Raw genomic sequence first — 20,684 nt, 5'->3', positions numbered from 1 at the left:
CCCCGAACATCGCAAGGTCTGATCTCATTGACTGGTTCAGCCTGACTGGCTTCCTAGATTGAGCCTGCAGCCTCTTTTTACAGTGACCGATCTCTATTGAAGTGCATTGGGCTCCCGATGCAGATTTGCACCCTGCACCCAGCCCCCTCGTGCCACTGGTGGTGTGATGTTGGTGTTGCCTTGGACCTTGCGCGCACCACCTCACCTTAATTCCCGGGATTAGGCTTGTAAATTGATGTATGTAACTGTTTGTAGAACTTTTTCTTCCTTCCTATATGATAACATTGCAGAACTCAGAAGTTGCAACAACAGTCCACTTTTTAAAGTGAAATGAATTTATATTTAAAAATGTACTTACCTGAATTATTTTTCTCTGATGCTTAAACATATATGAAGGTACTTTTATACATTGGTTTGGTTCTCCTCTTTGAGTCGTTGGTGTCATTTTTAATCATTGAGTGTATTTGCAAATGTCTTGCAGTCCCCTGTGTTAAGCCGAAGGCTGCTCGACCACACTACCCCTTAATAGAGCACTTTGGGATTACATAGCAAGCCCCTATCCACTAGTAAGCCCCTGGACTATTTACATGATATACCAGATTTCTGATATATCACACAAAGAGCCATCTTCCTACAACAATTTTAGAAAGCTATACCACTCTTCCATTGTGTGTTTTCTGGGCAGCCCTGTATATATTTTCCCAGTGAGCTCGACACTCATGTGAGCCTAGTAGTTGTTCTCACTATAATTGTGTTTTTATCAACATCAAGGCCTGGCTCTGATGCCAGAGCTCACCATAATGGTGGGCCTTTTTTAGTTAGAAATGTTGTCTTTTTGTATATATAAAAATTTTAAATCTATACCATCTCAGTAGACTATTATAGCGAGACGCTTCATTGTGAGTGCCGGTAGAGGGGCGGACTGTTGCTGACACTTGGAGAAGGACTCGAGGTCCCACAAGCCTGAGGGGCCACACCTGCTGCCCTGATCACCCGCACCTGCGCCAGGAGCTTGAAGAACTGCTCGCGCCTCCCGCTTCGCGGGAGACGCTTCGTTGTGAGTGCCGGTATAGGGGCGGACTGTTGCTGACACTTGGACAAGGACTCAAGGTCCCACAAGCCTGAGTCCCCTCCTTCTATCGGAAGTGCCTATTTACCCAACCACTCTTCGCGGAACGCGCGCGGACGGGCGCCGGGCGAAGGCCGGGCCAAGGGCGGGCCGTCTGGGCCCGTCAGGGCAGGAAAGGGACAGGGCAGGGCCACCCCCCTTGGTTTTGAGTTCTTTCAGGTCTTGGTCGTGAGTTGCGTTTTAAGAATATTAAATTCTTCCTCTGTAGCACACGGTGCCTCCAGGTAAAGGTACCGTATTTTCCGGCGTATAAGACGACCTTTTAACCCCTTAAAATTTTCTGGAAAGTCGGGGGTCGTCTTATACGCCGGGTACAAAATTTTATGGTATTTTTTCATGCGCTTTTTCATAGCGAGGACTTCACTCGAAGGTGTCAGACCGCTTCACAATACGAAATAACAAGAAACAACACACCTTATGTTAAAAAATACAGCCACCGACCCTGGCAACGTCCAAAAATACAGCCACCGACCCTGGCAACGTCCACACCCAGGCCCCGCGCCATGAATTGTGCAAGTATCGAAAGCGAGCGTGTTTTTGTCATAGCGAGGACTTCACTCGAAGGTGTCAGACCGCTTCACAATAGGAAATAACAAGAAACAACACACCTTATGTCAAAAAATACAGCCACCGACCTTGGCAACGTCCACACCCAGGCCCCGCGCCATGAAGTATCGAAAGCAAGCGTTTTTTTCATAGCAAGGACTTCACTCGAAGGTGTCAAACCGCTTCACAAGCGAGCAAATGGCGCCATGAGTCTTACCTCGACTGCCGCTGCCGCTGTACACGCGCCTCCAACCGCTTGCACATCCCCAGGCAGACGAGGCAGCAGGACGTCCGAAACACGGTACATGGTAATGGGCAGCCAGCGCCGAAGATAGCAGCGCCCAGTGTGTTGACACGTTTGGCACGTTTTGGCACGCTCACCTCTCCCCTTGGCATGGGCGTGGCATAGAAAGGGGACTGTACAATGTTCCCGAATGTTCCCGAAGGCAGTAGAGCACTTGCCGTGATTGGCTGGTTGTTGCTAAGAGGAAAGGCAGTCTCGTGACCAGATAGCGTATTTGCCGTACCGTACGTGTGGTGTTGAAGACAGTCTCTGCACCTGTCCATACTGTACAGCACCAGTACCGTACATCGAGTGCAAATGGCTGACAGTCAAGAACCCGGCAAGGCTCCAGCAGCACATTCCGTGCAAATGGCAGACAGCGAAGAACCCGGCAAGGCTCCAGCAGCGCATCCAGAGCAAATGGCTGGCAGTCTAGAACTCAGCAAGGCTCCAGCAGTGGCAAGGAGAAGGAAATATGAAGCCAGCTACAAACTCAAAGTTGTGGCTTTTGCCACAGAACATAATAACTGTGCTGCTGCTAGGCAATATGGAGTGACAGAGAAGATGGTTCGGGCCTGGAGAGCAAATGAGCAAGCATTGCGGAGTATGCCAAGGGGCAAGTGTGCACTAAGAAGAGGCACCCCACATTGGCCAGAACTGGAAAAGCATGTAGCAGACATGGTGGCCGAGCATCGGCAAAGCGGGTATGTCGTGACCCGAAATAAAATCCGATTGGTTGCACTTCAGTGGGCCAAATCTAATCCCGATCTCAGCCACAGATTTAAGGCCACTGTGTCCTGGTGTACCAGATTCTTGGGAAGGCATAATCTGGTATTGCGGCAAAAGACAAAAATTGCCCAGAAATTACCTGCGGATCTTGATGCCAAAATGCATAGCTTCCATCGCTACGTCATTAGGCTGCGCAATGAACATGTGTATGCGCTAAGTAGCATCGGAAACATGGATGAAACTCCGATGAATTTTGATATGATTGCCAACAAAACTGTCCATCAAAAAGGCGAAAAGACCATTTTAATAAAAACAACAGGACATGAGAAGTCCAGTTTCACTGTGGTACTTGCATGCACAGCTGATGGTGGCAAACTGAGGCCAATGGTTATTTTTAAAAGAAAAACAATGCCGAAACTCAAGTTTCCTGTTGGTTGTTTTGTGCATGTGAATGAGAAAGGATGGATGGATGAAGAAGGGGTAAAGCTATGGCTTGATAACGTATGGAGCAGGCGACCAGGTGGACTTCTACAAAGGCGTAGTCTACTGGTGTGGGATATGTTCAGGGCTCATTTAACTCCCAGCACCAAGCAAAGGCTAGCAAGACTAAAAACGGATGCTGCTGTTATACCTGGAGGACTGACATCGTTGGTGCAGCCACTGGATGTGTGCCTAAACAAGCCATTTAAAGATCGCATCCGAGAACAGTGGAATGAGTGGATGGTTAGCGGTGAAAAAACATTCACAAAAGGAGGAAACATGCGTGCGCCACAGTTGGATGTTTTGTGCAACTTTGTCATAAAGGCCTGGAACGACATCGATGCAGAAACAGTCATAAAGTCTTTCAAGAAGTGTGGCATATCGAATTCATTAGATGGTATGGAGGACGACTATCTGTGGGAAGGTGAAGAGGATGCCGAAGAAGAGACCACATCATCTGATACGGAATTGGTACAAGATCCATACGATGACTGCCTTACTGATGTACCACAAGATCTCATTGACTTACTTATGAGATCAGATGACGAAGACGAGGATTTTGAAGGCTTTTAAAGGGAACGTTATAAATCCTGTAGAAATCGCTTGGATTTATGGGAAGTTATGGAACGTTTAATGCACTTGCACTGTTTCATGCACTACGTTATTTATGTTTGCCGTACCGTACCGGTATATTCAGAAGTGACAGTTTTTGATATGGTTTTAAAAAAAAATATTCCGAGTAAAGCAAGATTGTTTCTACAACCAATTTCTTTGCGTTCAGTCTTTCAGTTTGTAAAATAAACGCTTATAGGTACCCACTGCCCACTGATAAAGCCTTACTGCTCACCCACAGGGAGGAGGACTAGACTAATACGGTAAGTTCAAAATACCGGTACATACTCGGAATGGCTATGCTGCGCTGGAAGTGGGGGGTCGTCTTATACGGCGAGTATAGCACAAAACCTAAAATTTTTCTGCCAAAGTAGGGGGTCGTCTTATACGCCGGGTCGTCTTATACGCCGGAAAATACGGTAATTCCACTATTGAGTTACCCCAGGTGTTTATATTGTGCGATCCCTGACATTACTGTAAGGAACGATGGAGAAACGAAAGAGCACTGTGGGTACTTTAGATGCTTTTCTGGTTAGAGCTAAATCGCTCCTCACTCACGAGATCCAACTAACCGAGCGAAGGCTCTCCCTTGATCCCAGAATGTTCCCGTTATCTAGGGTGGAAGAAACCACTAGATCATTAATCCTGAAGGTTAATATCCGACAAAAAAACATTACTCCCACCCTGTCTCCTCAACTTCATCCTCCTACGAATCACCACAGAGAGTCTGAATATCCCTCACCAGTAGGGTCAGGCCCACAAACCCGGAAACAAACAAAATCAAAGAAAGGGAGTGCAATAAGTTCAAAACAAATGGGACCCAAGGGGGGCAAGGATGGAAGGAAAAAGGAGCCTCATGCTATAAACCCCATTGGAACGCAATCAGCATAAACCCAATCAGAGGTAATTTATAGCTACCACGTACCACACCTAGAAGCACCCACCTCGATTACAAAAGGCCCCCAACAGTGTCCCAACGACCCCAACATCGCTATTGAAGATCTTATCAGAGGACTCTTAGAAGTACATACCAAGGCCATGATGACTCAAATGAGCACTCTTATTAATGAAAGATTTGGCAGTGTAGAGCGGAAGGTAGACTTACTAAAAGAGGAACTAGAGTCACTTAGAACCTCCCTAGAGAATTCAAACCCCACTCACTCCGTCTGGAATGGCGCCTTCATGCAAAAAGAAGGCCTTAGGCAGAGTTCCCAGGAGATTATGCCAGGTCCCTCAAGGGAACCACAATTAGAAATTCCAAAAAGACACGAATCAGTGCATCCCAAGTTAACGGCCACTTCTAGGGTGGAGCATAAAAGTAGACAAAGGCAACCTAACAGGGAAAACCAACCTAATTCCATAACCCAACCTAATTCAGTAAATCTGGAACTACCACCAGCTTCCTGTCCATATTTCCTAATTCTAACGGGGGTTCCTACTTTAAAACAAGGACAGATTGAATCCTGGCCATCTCTCCGTGATAAAGTGGTAGACTGGCTGAATAAAAATAAGCGCTTTAACCCTGACCATATAAACAAAATACTTATGGTTCGCAGGGTGGGATGGTTGGGTTCCTCGCCTAAATCAATTCAGGGTGATTGCATCATTGTTAACTTTAGGTCCCCATGAATGGTTCGTTCTCTTCTACACAATAAAGAGGTACCCCTTTCTCTTTACCCAAGTATTATGGCCCTTCCTTTGGGTTTCTTTTATAAACCCACAGTAAGTCCCAGAAGTGTAGGGAACAGTTCAGTTATAACTTCGAACAGGTTTGAGCAGCTTTCCTCCCTCGAGGAAATAGACTGACAACTAACTCAAGCCCATGGGTCTATACCAGGTTTAAATGAGGCAAACAGTGGGGTTCATCCCTTTATCCCCTCCTCTAAATCTCCTCTGGTAGTAGACAAGGTGGTAAATCTTATGCCTATGATCCTCTAACCTACCCTGGTTCCATCTTAACAGGAGCAGATTTCCCCGTTAGCTAAATTTCCCATTGAACCCTCCTCTCAGATTCTACCCTTAAATGATAGCCCTATCCTTATCCTGGGTACCCACCCTGATGAAAAAATGGTGAACGAAATTAGAGACCACGTAACAGCTCCCTCCGTAGATGCACTCTCCACGAGAGGGGTCCCACTAAAAATTATCTTCTGGAACATTGCTGGCCTTCTCTCAAAGCTTAACCTAGGTGATTGGCTTATTTTTGCCCGGGACTATGGCATTATTTGCCTACAAGAGACATGGGCTGTCTTACCCATCCACCCATCCCCCGCAATACCATCTCCATCGGGACGCGCAAAAGGAGGCCTAGCGGTGTATATCAATAACTTAATTTAAGCTCTGGAAATTACTGCCCTAAAAATCGAGGCTAACTATCAGATAATCTTAATCGACATAAACAAACTGGATCTCCTTGTGTTAGTTGACTTCTATAACAATCTAGCTCAGCTTCAGTTGATCATCACCTTAAAGAAAATCCGCACTTTTCTCTTAGATCTTAATATTAAACACCAAGGGAAAAACCTTATTATCATTTGGGGAGGCGACTTTAATCTGTCACTTTGCCCACACAATGATAATATCACATGTGGCCTCTTAGACGAGAACGATACCAGTATTACTCATTTTACTCATTCCCAAAGTGGGGCCTACTTGAACGAGACGATCTTGAGCCTCCAATTAATCTTGGCTAATGAATTGGTATCACCCATAGTTCCTTTGACATCAACTTTTAACGGTAAAGGCCCCTCTAGTTGTATTGACTTTATTCTTTTAACAAGCACTGTCTCTTCTTTTATCTCCAACTTTAATACCCACTATTGTGTATTTAGTGATCACTTCCCCATATCAGTCACTCTGCCCCTCCCGTTGATAGGAGGAAGGAATAAGCAGATCAATCTATATGGGGAGGAAAACGTACTTATGGTTAGGTTAAATGGCTACGCCCTGAAGTGGGCCAATGTCGACCCGGGGAAAAGGTCACAGAAAAAGTTGTTAAGAACTCCATGATAGAAATCAGCACCTGTTTGGCAGACCTTTTGTCCCCACAGGAGATTGACAATTTTATGTTAGTGACCAGTTCTATACAAACATTTCTAATCACTAAATCTAAAGGGGCAAGAAATAACCAGGTTGGCTGGTTTAATTCCACCTGTACCAAAGCCTACTCAAATCTGAAAAAAGCCCTTAACGCACCACTTAGAGATAGGAAAGAGATTGCCCTATTTAGGAAAATGTATAATAAAGTCATACAATTAAGAAAATTAGAATTGAAAGAAGATCTTTGGGAAGAACTACACAAGAGCTGCTGATTAAATGACAGTGCCGCTTTTTGGGAAGTGATAAACACCCCATTTTTGTCAGGTCCCAGAGATTCTAATAAAACAGAGGTTACAATAGACGAACCATTTTGGATCGCCCACTTTTCTAAAATATTTGGGATTACAGCCAACTCGTCTCCAGATCTGTGCCTTTCAGGGACGAGATACCATAAGTATTATCCCCTCTTCCTGTCCGCTTGCTCTGGATTTCACTTTAAATGAAATGGAGCAACCGACGGGGTTCCGGTTGACCTCTATAAATTTAATACAGACCTCTGGGCCCTAATTTTACTCAGGGTATTAGACGCAACCTGCAAAATTGGACTGCTGGACTCCTGGTCAAAATCCATCTTGATTCCAGTTTTCAAAAAGCGCGATCGTCTTAGTCCAACTTGCTATCGTCCTATTTCCTTACTGGACTCCTTCGGAAAAACTGTGGGGAGTATCATCCTAGAACGCCTACAGTCAGGGTCCAAAGATAAGATCGTATCCGATATTCAGTACCGATTTAGGGAAGGCCTGGGCACCATCGAGCAGGTTTTAAATCTGTCATTACTCAAGGGTAAATATGTGGACGCAAAAGGTGGGAGTCTTCACCTGGCCTACGTAGATCTTACTGCAGCGTTCGACTATGTGGGTCACTCGAAGTTATGGGCTATTCTAACAGCAGTGGGAGTCGAACCATTGCTAGGTAAATTTCTACGAGAAATGTATTCCAATGCCACAGCTAGAGGAGAATTGGCACAGGGGTGAGCTGACAGCACCATTTAGGGTTGAGCGGGGAGTCAGATAGGGCTGCGTTCTGGCCCCCCTTCCTCTTTATTCTGTATACAAACAGCCTAGAAGAAGCCATGTTGGAGGGGGCCAAGGACCTACCCTTAATTCAACATCGTCCGATCCCCACTCTCCTTTACGAGGATGACGCAGTGATTATCGCCTGCACCCCTGTTGAACTTCAGCGTTCACTGACCCGATAGAACTTATTTATGTCAAATCTAGATTTAAAAATAAACATTAAAAACACTTTTATTATGAACTGTGGCCAAAAACGAAGAAAAGGGAGAGCACGATATATAAACAATTCTATTGTAGAGCAAACCCCTACCTACCCATATCTCGGAGTCCTAATAGACGAAAATGGCACCTGGAAAAACGCTATTGAGGCAAGAAAAACTGCAGTTCATAAAATCAACTACGGCCCTGGTAAAATTCACACAGAGATTGGGAAGAAGAGCGCCCGAGGAGTTGATTCGCATATACGAGGCCAAATGTATCAGTACTGCTATCTACGGGGCCGGGGTGTGGGGCTACGTTCAGGCAGAACCCCTTCAAAAAGTGGAAAACAGCTTTTTGAGGTTCCTTCTTGCTGTTCCCCAGAGTACATCAACATTTAATTGCCATCTACAGCTAGGCTTGCCTTATATTAGTGAGCCCATAAAGATTCAGCCTATCCTCTTATGGCACCATCTTTGGACCTCAGATAAGCTGGTTTTTACCCAAAGCATCTTGAGGGATTGTCTTCTGCTAGAAAATGTTAACAAGATTGGCTGCCTCCGATACGTTAAAAGGGGGAAACATCCTTAACAACGAAGTATAAAGTACGACTTACCTGAACAACGAAGTCCGAACCACGAGAAATCCTGAACAACGACGTTCTAAACCACGAAGTCCTAAACCACGACTTTTCCCGGACTGCAATGTTAAACTATGCTTGGCATCTCTCGCCTGCTCATGTCACTCACCTCCGCACCACCCCTTAAACCTGGGAACGGAAGAGAGGCAAACTGGATGACTGCCAATCACGACTGAATGCCAGGCGCATGAGACAAATGCCCGGATTCTGCCAGCTCAAATGCATGTTTCTTCTCCTGTTTGTTCCTGGGAACGTGCTGTGTGCCCAGCTGTGGTCTCACTAAGGTGCGTGATTATCAACGCCTCAGATTTCGAAGAGATAGCGCGCTATTTTTCTTGAATTAGGCAATGCATCTCCCCCACCCCCAACATGACACTTGAGTGGAAGTATCAGGCTGAAGGACTCAGAGGAAAGTAGGGAAGCAGCCAGCCTAAATAATGGCAGCATGCAAACACCACGAATCTGTCCTCCTCCCCATCCATGTTGTCAGGTAGGTGACTTACATTTTACATTGAAGTAATTATTTAATTTAAAATTTTGAAAAAAAATTAAAATATTTTGTAAAAAGAAATATTTTTAATAATAAAATGATATGAAATGATGAAAAATATGCTTACTCGAAATTGTTAATGTTTCGTTTTTATAAACGTTCACATTTTTAAGCATAGTATCAATTTCAAAAATATACAATCATTTGTAGTTCGTCATGGTTTTAGAAAATATAAATATAAATTAAAAATATAAGCTGAAGAAATTAAAAATAAAATGGGTAACGAGCAATGTGAAAACATTACGAAGAAGTATTGTTATTAGAATAGTGCCATCTAATGGCCAGTCACGAAATGTTTTTTTTCGTGGTTTAGGAAGTCGTTGAAACAAGCATTGGAAATGCAATAGGTCTCGCAGTAGTAAAGTTTGAGCTATAGGTGTTATTTATTTTTTTGTTTTTTATTTATGTGTTGTTTTTTCTAAATAGCTAAATTAATAGCTTTCTTCTTTACAAAGCCAATAGTTATAATTTTTGTAAATGTGACACCTCTAGCATTTGTAAAGCAACATGTTTTGTATTAACGGGACTTATATGTGACTTATATGTATTGATATAAAAAAAATCAATGGCTTTAAAAAACAATTAATAATTAATACGTAAATAAAATGGATTTTATTTTATATTGCCAATAGCTTAAAGTTTATTAAATATATTTAGTGAAGATGCTGTGGTTGCGCTGAGTGAGGGTGAGTGAGGGTGAGGGTGAGTGAGGGGTTGAGGGTGAGTGAGGGTGAGGGGTTGAGGGTGAGTGAGGGTGGGTGAGGGGTTGAGGGTGAGTGAGGGTGGGTGAGGGTGAGTGAGGGTGAGTAAGGGTGAATGAGGGTGAGTGAGGGTGGATGAGGGTGAGGGTGAGGGGTTGAGGGTGAGTGAGGGTGAGGGATTGAGGGTGAGTGAGGGTGAGGGTGGGTGAGGGTGAGGGTGAGTGAGGGTGAGGGGTTGAGGGTGAGTGAGGGTGAGGGTGAGGGTGAGTGAGGGTGAGGGTGAGTGAGGGTGAGGGGTTGAGGGTGAGTGAGGGTGAGTGAAGATGAGGTGCTGAGGGTGGGTGAGGGTGAGTGAGGGTGAAGGTGAGTGAGGGTGAGTGAGGGTGAGGGTGAGTGAGAGTGAGGGTGAGTGAGGGTGAGTGAGGGTGAGGGGTTGAGGGTGAGTGAGGGTGAGGGGTTGAGGGTGGGTGAGGGTGAGGGGTTGAGGGTGGGTGAGGGTGAGTGAGGGTGAGGGTGAGAGGTTGAGGGTGAGTGAGGATGAGTGAGAGTGAGGGGTTGAGGGTGAGTGAGGTTGAGGGTGAGTGAGGATGAGTGAGAGTGAGGGGTTGAGGGTGAGTGAGGGTGAGGGTGAGTGAGGGTGAGGGTGAGGGGTTGAGGGTGAGTGAGGGTGAGGGGTTGAGGGTGAGTGAGGGGTTGAGGGTGAGGGTGAGTGAGGGTGAGTGAGGGTGAGGGGTTGAGGGTGAGTGAGGGTGAGTGAGGGTGAGGGGTTGAGGGTGAGTGAGGGTGAGGGGTTGAGGGTGAGTGAGGGTGAGGGTGAGTGAGGGTGAGGGTGAGTGAGGGTGAGGGGTTGAGGGTGAGGGTGAGTGAGGGTGAGGGGTTGAGGGTGAGGGGTTGAGGGTGAGTGAGGGTGAGGGGTTGAGGGTGAGTGAGGGTGAGGGGTTGAGGGTGAGTGAGGGTGAGGGGTTGAGGGTGAGTGAGGATGAGTGAGAGTGAGGGTGAGTGAGGGGTTGAGACCTAAAAAATAGGGATGGAGCAGATGGAATGGGAGTGGTGGAGTTCACATGTACTGCGCGTGGGTGTCCTTCCTTTCCTGGAAATGGTAACTTTACTGTCTTAAAAGAAAGTGAAAGCAAAGCAGACTAAAGATCGAACAGAGATCGTCGGGGACTTTCCACTTCGACGCAAGTGTGGCTTTGTTCAGCTGTTAGGCAGAGGGTGTTTGTAGAGCGTGGAAAACCTGAAAACCATACAGGAGAAAATGCTGATGGGTTTTTAATAGCTATTAAATGTAGCAACAGTTCATTCACTTTGACGGTTGAGGGTAAACGCATGTTTAACATCACGAGTCTTCCGAGCGTCGCGTTTTTCTTGGCAGACATGTTTTGAGGGGCATTCTACAAGTCTGCTGTTATAAAAGCGCCATCTTAGTGAGGGTACGCAACCCCAGTCGAGAAGCTTCAATGTAACCCCCCGTTTCGCCCAACATGGCTGTTAACTAAAATTTGCGAAGGCTTAAAGCAAGAAAGAGGAATTAGGTACCCGTGCGAGAGCACAGCATGCGCCAGTTACTGGCCCTAGTTGTCAGCTACTGCTCCACGATGTTTGGGGCTGCGGAACCGGTGAACTTAGGAAAGCGACAGCCCGCCAGATCCGACTGTGCCCACTCTCACCTCGCGAGATTTACCCGTCGCAAAACAGCTCTGTATGCTTGCAGTAACTAATAACAAGGCAGGCGGGAGGGGGGAGGAGAGTAGGGGAGGCACGGCCTAGCGGCCGTGCAATCAAGAAGTGAGGGGGCGGGAGAGTAGCAGTAACTAACAAGGCAGGCGGGAGGGGGGAGGAGAGTAGGGGAGGCACGGTCTAGCGGCCGTGCAATCTAGAAGTGAGGGGGCGGGAGAGTAGGCAAGGCAGGCGGCTGGGGGCATGTGCACGCGCTTTTAAGCTCAATGCGCATGCGCATTGAGCTTAAATTTCTCGTGCACTGCAAGGAATCGCCACGATTCCTTGCAAGTTGGATAAAGAGTGGATAAGCCCCCATAGTCTCGCTTGCTCGATGCGCATGCGCATCGACAGGCGAGACCTAAAAAACAGTAGTGCTTTAGAATAGCTCGTTGTTCAGCTTTCGCGGTTAACAAAATCGCGGTTTGGGAAGTAGGTATTTAGTCATACATTCGTTAAAAGGTTCCTCCATGATATGGGCCTAGAGAAACTCTATCTTAACCCCCTAGCAGTGGACCTGATCTCTAGGAAAACGTTGAAAAATCAATGTTTAACCCACCTAGCGGAACTTCGTTTGACTGTTGAAGCCAGCAAATCTTCAGCACAGCATGCTTTACAGACCCAAACTTCCATGCTGATTCAGCCTTACTTAACCTGGAACCTAAGCAGTTACGACAGATTCCGGTTGACCCGGTTTAGGCTAAACGCCTTTTATCGGCTTGTCACATTTCCCAATGCTAATGACTGGTCGCAGCTGCTTTGTCAATGTCCCTGTAACGGCATCTCCCCCCAATCTAACTTACATTTGACTAATTTCTGTACATTTTATCTAGAACCTAGAAAGAGATATTTTGCTCCAATTTTAAAAAGTTTTGGGCTACGTCAATGTCGCCCCGCCCTCCTGGTTCTACAACTTCTTGAGTCTGATTTCTTAGCACTAAACATCGCCAGGTTTTTAAAATTTTGTATTCGACACAGAAAGAACCTATAATTGAAGCTGGGTGTTTTTTAATCTCTTGCTGTGTATTTTAACTTAATTGTATTTTAAGAAATTATTTATTGTTCTCTTTTTTAACAAATTTATTAATGTTCTATGTTTGTACTTTTATGGTTCTCTATAAATTGAAACCGAATAAAGTAATAACACACACACAGTAGAATATTGGAGATGTGTTGAAAGTTGAACAGTGGAGAGGCATTTGTAGGAGTGGAAGGATGTGGGTCCATACTTGATCACTATTGTGGGAGATGGCAGAAGTTAGATCAGGGGAAACGAGTCAAGGGCAGAGTTTTTTGATAATGGAGTGCTTAATGAAATGACAGAGTAAGGTGAGTCTATTTTGAGGATGAGTAGGTGTAGAGTGCGACAAAGATAAGGTACATAATGGCCTTGTGTGCTTTATGTTCTGGAGAAGTGTTCAGTGTTGGTAATTCATGGTGATTTGGTGAGTTCTCCATAGTGTTGGGTTGTTGTGTTTTTGAGTGTGGTGCTTTGTTTAGGAATCAGTTAAGGGTTTGCAGTTCTGGGTTCAGAATATTTATAGTTACTCTGTAAAGCGGCCACAACTAGGCTATTCATGATTGTAATTTTGTGGGCCACAGATAGAGCCCTGTTCAAGTGTTGATGTGATGAGTTATTTTATCGTGTCTCTGTCAGTTGGGGTGACTGTGTTTACGATCTTCATGTTCGACCTGTAATGGAGAAGGCTTGGAGAGTTGCTTGAGTGGCATTTGCACAGTTGCATCACCAGCAAGAGGTGGATTACATTAGACCAGCTTGGTGAAGTCTCTCCGGAGATCGAATTGATGATGATTTTGACGCTTACCCTTATTTTGTAGTGCTAACTGATACCCATAGCTGATCCAAATGTGAGTTCCATAGTCCTGTGTAGTTTAATTGCATGCACCTTGGAATGACCGGAATATGCAATTCCCTCTCCATTGCTAAACAGGGCTGAGGGAGGAGCATGAAAACATCAGTCGGTTTAGAGGAAATGAGGCCAACACTTTGTAAATGGATCAAGGCTTAGTCTTGAGAATGTCTTTGTCCCTAAAGAATCTGGGAAATAATTTCTTGATAGAGAAGGCTTGTAGTTAACCTTAAGCTTTGTGGAGTGGATTACCAGTAGGAAAACACCTTTCAAAGATCGCAACTGATTATGTTCTTCCTTATGGGGATCAAAGTGAGCCTTTAAGACTGCCAGGACTAACCAGTTCTCGAAAATGAGCAGGTCAAGCCACTGGTGGGAAGTTGCATTAGCCCTTTCATTAGCGCTCTTACCATTTTGCTTTTAAAAAGGATTTGTATATCTGGTCATCTTTCTGTAGTATCGGAATGTCGCAATCATGTGTACCTGCATGAGGAGAACTTGCATCCTGATTGATTGAGATGGATCAAGTGTGGTAATAGCTCATGAGAGGCATTATAAATGCTTCCAGGCCCTTGCAACATTCCCACTTAAAAAAACCTATTTAGATTTCAGAGGTTAAATACATTTGGTTGAGTTGGCTGTGCCCACGCTTAATACCTATCTGCATGCAAATCTGCAATACCGTGGTCTCTCTGGTGAGCAAGTAGGTTGTGCGACTTGAACCATTTTGATGTCTGATTACATAAACTATCTGGCACACACTATTGCCACCGCAACGCTTAAGCATATTTCCTAAATCAACGAATTGGGACACTTGCCAACGTGTCCCTGGGCACCACCATTTGCTTATGAAGAATTTGTATTTCGTGGTCTGGGAAATGGTAGCACAATGGGTCCCACGTCATTGAGACAATTTGTTTTTGCCAATCCTCTCTTTCTCACTCCTTACATTGCTCATTGTATATGCTTCTGCCCAGTCTTTTATAGTGTAGTTGTCCAGTGCTGTAGTAACATTTATCACTGAGGATTCCTAACCTGATGGGTACTCATTTAAGCACTTGAATCAACGAAAGCTACCAAAGATGGAGAATTGTAGTTACAGGTAAGTAAACTTTTTCTATTTCCTCCTTCTTTGTTACTTTTTTCTTAAAGGGTTCCTCTGATTTAACTGGAGTCTAACCCCCCCCTTTGTTTCTCCTTTTTCCGTCATGATTCTGTTTTTCCTAATTTCCTTTATCTGATAGACTTCTAGCCGCACATTCCTTACCTTAGAATATTTCCCAGCCATCAGACTGGATCTGGAAAATCTTGAGCCGTACCTCTGCGCACCAGTAGGTGGTGTTGATCGGTTCCATGTCGGCTGCGTCGCAAGTGACATGCGTCGTTCCTGTATAGGCATCACCATTTTCTTTCCCTGCTGTTAGATCTGGGGGTCTCTAGTTGGCAATGGTATTCACCTTTGTCCAAATAGGGACCCTTACTTCTAAGGCAGGATAAGGGGATTACACTCCTTAATAACCCCTGCTCACCCCCTTGGTAGCTTGGCACGAGCAGACAGGCTTATGTCAGAGGCAGTGTGTTAAGCATTTGTGAATATACACAGTAATACAGTGAAAACACTACGGGTGGACACAACACAGGTTTTATAAAAATAAGTATTCTTTATATAGACTTAAACACAAGACCACAAACGACAAAAATCTACAATACTACACTTAAGATTGCTTTAAAGATGATAAAAGTTACTTAGTTCAAGTTGATGATGAATGCGACAAAGTTCTCAGCAAAGTAAACAAAAGGCTCGCAAAAGGGCAGATGCGTTGGTTCCGTGATCCGGGGGAGATGATGCGTCGGGCCTCAATGCTTGCGCAGAGTAGGGGATGGGTTGTGATCCTTACCGGTTGCGATGCGAGAATATGGCGCCCTTGAAGCGGCGATGCGATGACGATGCGTGGACGCCCTGGCAGCCTTGCGACGACACTGTACTTTTGAGCCGCGATTGGCCCTGCGACACGCTTCTCCGGTGATGCGATGGTGACTCTCACAATGTCTGCAAGTACGATGGGCCCAGTTTCGGATCCACAAAAGTTGCACAGCCAATATCTGGATTAAATCCAATGAATTAAGTTTGTTTTCTATCATCTTGTCTTATTAAATTCATATCATTTCATTTTATCCATGTTTTTTCTCATTCAATTCATTTTATTCAATCTGTTGTTTTCACATATTAAACAGCACTCAGAAGCGTGGGGATCATTCCATGTCACGATTTATTACTTGCGGTCCAATGCATTTCGGGAGGAAACCTCCCTTCGTCAGGGACATCTACAATTGTAAACAAATGCATCATTTTAAGTACTCTATGCCAAGATAACAGTGTCATCATGTTACAATTTAAAAGTTATTGAAAACATGTCCATTTAAATATCTAATCCACTGTCATTTATTATACTCTAACGTGTAGCGTGTTCAAACAGCGTGCTAGGTTCACCATTCTTACACTCGGTATTCTGGTCGGTCTCCCAAGATTAAACTCGGTTATTTAAAAGAAATCCCACTATTGGCTCTAATCTAATTTATCACTATATACAAGCTCATGTGTGAAGTATACGCTTACCGTGACTTATAGATAAATCAAATTGTTAAAAGGGGCATCCCCGTTCATCCATCTCTACGTGAAAAACGTCTCCATTTCTTTTAATTTTCTTAGCGAGCCATCGCAACCAACTTCTTCGTTCTAGAGAGCTAATTCTAAGAACTCTCTCACTCCGCATTCCAATGTGTTCCCGCCCTCCTTGATGATCAACAGGTGATGTGCTGCACAGAAGTTAACCTCCTCTGGCCCTCACAATAAAGAATTCCTAACTCTACCAGAATGCATCATTCCTATATGCTTTAATTCCCGTTAAACCTTAACTAAAAACATGCGGTTACTATTAATTTACTCGCAAAACATTTCTTCCTAGTATTTGGCATAGCTACTTATAAACTTGAAACACAACTGCAATGCCTGCAATATCGAAATAAATAAATCTCTTTTAGCGTGGCACGTGAATTCTTCCCATGCGGTCAATAGACCTTCTGTATGCTTAGTCTTTTAACATTACTGCTATTCTCAACGTCATTTCATTGATATTTTATTCGGTGGGTAATATCTCATTGTTCGAGACGAAAAGTTCATGTTTATGAATTCACAATGGTATGAGATGCACACCAATCTGTTCAGATTTTTCATTTTTAAGTTCGTCCCATTTATATCGAAACTCTTTCAACGTTTTGGCGTGCATGAACTTTCTTTGCGCTCGTCTCATTGCGCTGTGACAATATCTGCAAGTATTATTATTATTATTATTATTATTATGTTTCTTATATAGCTCCTGAATCGACCCCCGAAGGGGTATCTCCGCGCTTGCCTTGGGAACCCGTCCTGGCTTTTCCCTGTGAGACAGCCCCTACAGGGCATCCCCAAGGTGAAAGCCAGGCATCCCGCCGCGGGGGGACCGTTGTGGAGATTAAGCAAGCTTAATGCCCAGAGTTGCAGAGTGTGAACCCATGATTAGGTCAGGCACCGAAGCGAGAATTATCGAGTCCGTGGACATTTGAGCTCAAGACCCTGCCGCGTCGGGATTTGAACCCTGGACCCGGGTCTGACCTCTGCTTCAGGGTCTGCCTGCTCTAACCAGTGAGCCACACTTCTCCACACTGTTTCGGATCCACAAAAGTTGCACAGCCAATATCTGGATTAAATCCAATGAATCAAGTTTGTTTTCAATTATATTGTTTTATTAAATTCATATCATTTCATTTTAACCATGTTTTTTCTAATTCAATTCATTTTATTCAATCTGTTGTTTTCACATATTAAACAGCACTCAGAAGCGTGGGGTTCATTCCATGTCACGATTTATTACTTGCTGTCCAATGCATTTCGGGAGGAAACCTCCCTTCGTCAGGGACATCTACAATTGTAAACAAATGCATCATTTTAAATACTCTATGCCAAGATAACAGTGTCATCATGTTACAATTTAAAAGTTATTGAAAACATGTCCATTTAAATATCTAATCCACTGTCATTTATTATACTCTAACGTGTAGCGTGTTCAAACAACGTGCTAGGTTCTCCATTCTTACACTCGGTATTCTGGTCGGTCTCCCAAGATTAAACTCGGTTATTTAAAAGAAATCCCACTATTGGCTCTAATCTAATTTATCACTATATACAAGCTCGTGTGTGAAGTATACGCTTACCGTGACTTATAGATAAATCAAATTGTTAAAAGGGGCATCCCCGTTCTTCCATCTCTACGTGAAAAACGTCTCCATTTCTTTTCATTTTCTTAGCGAACCATCGCAACCAACTTCTTCGTTCTAGAGACTCTCACAATGTCGTCACGCTTCTCCGGTGATTCGACAGCAGGCAGCTTGGATGAACTCGCGCTTCCAGGGAGATGCAGCGGAGGCTCGCTTCTCCGGCGATGCGACGATTTCATCTGCAGCTGCGACACGCTTCCTCTCGATGCGTCACGCTTTCAGCTCCCAGCGATAAGCAATTGTCCGTAGATAGAATTCCCAGTAAGGAAATTCACAGGGGAGCTAGAGATGAAGTCTTTTGTCCCTGAGACTTCAGCAAGAGGCAAGCACTTGGAGAATATTCTGTAGATGATTAAAGTCCTTTAAAAGTTCCTTCTCCTTTTCTTGGCAATGAAGCAAGCACTGCAGGCCAACCCAGCAAACAACACACTGGCAGAGGGGCAGTCAAACTCCTGCAGCTTCTTGGTTCCTCTCCTCGGCAAAGGGTTTCTTGTTCCAGAAGTGATCTAATTTCTTGGGATCAGGGTCCCAATATTTATACCCCAAAATCCTTTGTTCTCTAAAGGTAGAGAGGTCTCTGCCTAGTTCAAACTAGTTCCTGAGCACTTTGTTTACATGACTCTCTTTTTCCTTTCAATGTGCAGGGCAGAGACATCAGCCGCCCCACAGGAGGTGGAGCCAGCACAGAGGAGGGAAGGCACAGCTCTGGAGCACTTTGTTGTCAAGATTCCTTCTCTCCTTTCACAGTGCAGGGCAGAGACATCAGACAAGCGCAGGAGGGTGAGCCAGCATTGTAGAGGGAAGGCACAGCTCTGGAGCACTTTGTTGACAAGATTCCTTCTCTCCTTTCACAGTGCAGGGCAGAGACATCAGACAAGCCACAGGAGGGTGATCCAGCATTGTAGAGGGAAGGCACAGCCCTATTCAGGTCCCAGGTGCAACTCCTCCCTCCCATCTAGATGCAGATCTCTCTATTCACCACTGGGCTGTCCCAGCCTGTCTCCTGGAATCCCCCAGCCTTGTCACTCACAAACCCAGACCAGGAATACACACTACCTAGCAGAGGCAGGCCTGGACAGTAAGGCAAGAAAATACCTACTTTCTAAAAGTGGTATTTTCAAACACAGAATATTAAAACCAACGTTACTAAAAGGTGTATTTTATTATTCTGAGTTCAGGCATACTTAATTCGAATTTCTACCATGTTCCCTGAGTCAGTTAGGATTATAAGAATGTAATAATCTAACTGCCCGTTCTGGCCTATGGAGAACAGGTAACCTTCAAAAATGCAAAACGAAAATGCCTGTAATTCACTATTAGAACATGCTACACACATCAGGGCATGTCCTACCTTATACTTACAATGGATATGAAGCAAAGGGAAGGTTTAGGGACTGGCAAGTGGGTGCACTTGGCCAAGTCGACATGGCAGTGCTAGACTGCACACAGGCCTTGCAATGGCAGGCCTGGGACACATTTTACAAGCTGCTTCTGTGGGTGGCACAACCAGTGCTGCACGCCCACCAGCAGCATTTGATTTACAAGCCCTGGACACACATGGTGCACTGTACTAGGGGCTGACAGATAAATCAAATCACCCAATCATGGAATAACCAATTAGTACATTAATTTAACATAGGGAGCACTTGCACTGTGGCTCTGATTAGCAGTGGCACAGTGCCCAAAGCATAAAACCAGCAAAAACATATCAAAACAGAGGAGCACATCCACAAAAATGGAAGGGAGTCTTACGCCAATGATGCCAGGTCTAACACCTGCCATCAGTGTTGATCTGGATAGATCTACTTCAGTCCTTTTTTAGATTACCTTTTTTAGACTTTTTGGTTAAATTATTTTTGAGCTGAGCTGCCAATATGCGTTAGGGCTGTCCCCCTGTTGAGTGATGAACCCCAAGGTGTATCTGGAGCATGCCCTAAAGTTCTTGGTCACATGACAACAGACTACTCTGCACCGCTCGATGGTGGCGAGGAAGGTCCGGGGGCCTCTCTCCGAGTTCATCCCACCAGTCATTGACATGCTCTAAATCATTTCGGGTAACTCCCACAAGAAAAATAAATAGAAGTCAAAGTGTTCTTTGATTTTGCTGCGTGGATCCATGTCATCGGACAAGGTGCAGGAATGGTGCCACAAATCTAGACCCGGCTACCACACGTCAGTTACAGGACCCGGATCTGGATACAGTCTGTATCTCTTAAAGTTTCATGGAACCCAAGCGATCCCCCCACCCAGCTTAAAGAACTTTGAGGCCATGCACCTCATCTTTGGGCAGGCTGACCCCTCTGGAGCACCTTTGGGCTCCATGAGTTTGGTAGGCGCCCAAACTGGTTTCCTGCCAGTGTGTTCGCCCTCTGCATCAGTCGGGCACTTTGATCTGTTCCCTGATCGGCTCTGGTGATGAGTATGCAGTCTTCCCTGGAGTTTGTGCCAGTGGTGCCAATGCCGTAGATGCTCCTTGATTGTGCTGAGTCCGATACGGAGACTCGCCGGCATTGTCCTACATCGACAGTGACTGGGGCAAGACCATCCAAGTCAGAAATAGCGCCTCCTTTTACTGACTGATTGCGGCGGATCTGAGGATCCCTATGGTTATTCTGACCCCCTCCCCCTTTGAGGAGCCCTTGGCCGAGTAGAACTGGCATGAGGAACTGTCAAATGCGAGTGGTCTGGACACTTCTCCTGATGGTGGCCTAGTCTCTCCTCCTAGTGTGGCAACCGAGGAAGGAAGGTCCCAGAAACTTATTCTGCTTTCGGTGACTATCAAGACAGAGGTGCTTCA

At 45.0% G+C, this 20,684-nt stretch overlaps 1 protein-coding gene across 8 annotated transcripts in view; it reads left to right on the top strand.

Annotated features, from left to right (window-relative positions):
- KANSL3 (KAT8 regulatory NSL complex subunit 3) overlaps positions 1-20,684 on the top strand; it is a 535,939-nt gene that overhangs the window by 179,635 nt on the left and 335,620 nt on the right. The gene's annotated exons all lie outside the window — the stretch shown is intronic.

Source organism: Lissotriton vulgaris, chromosome 11, assembly GCF_964263255.1.
Source record: "Lissotriton vulgaris chromosome 11, aLisVul1.2, whole genome shotgun sequence".
Classification (NCBI taxonomy): Eukaryota; Metazoa; Chordata; class Amphibia; order Caudata; family Salamandridae; genus Lissotriton; species Lissotriton vulgaris.
This window is presented reverse-complemented; position numbering and strand designations above follow the sequence as displayed.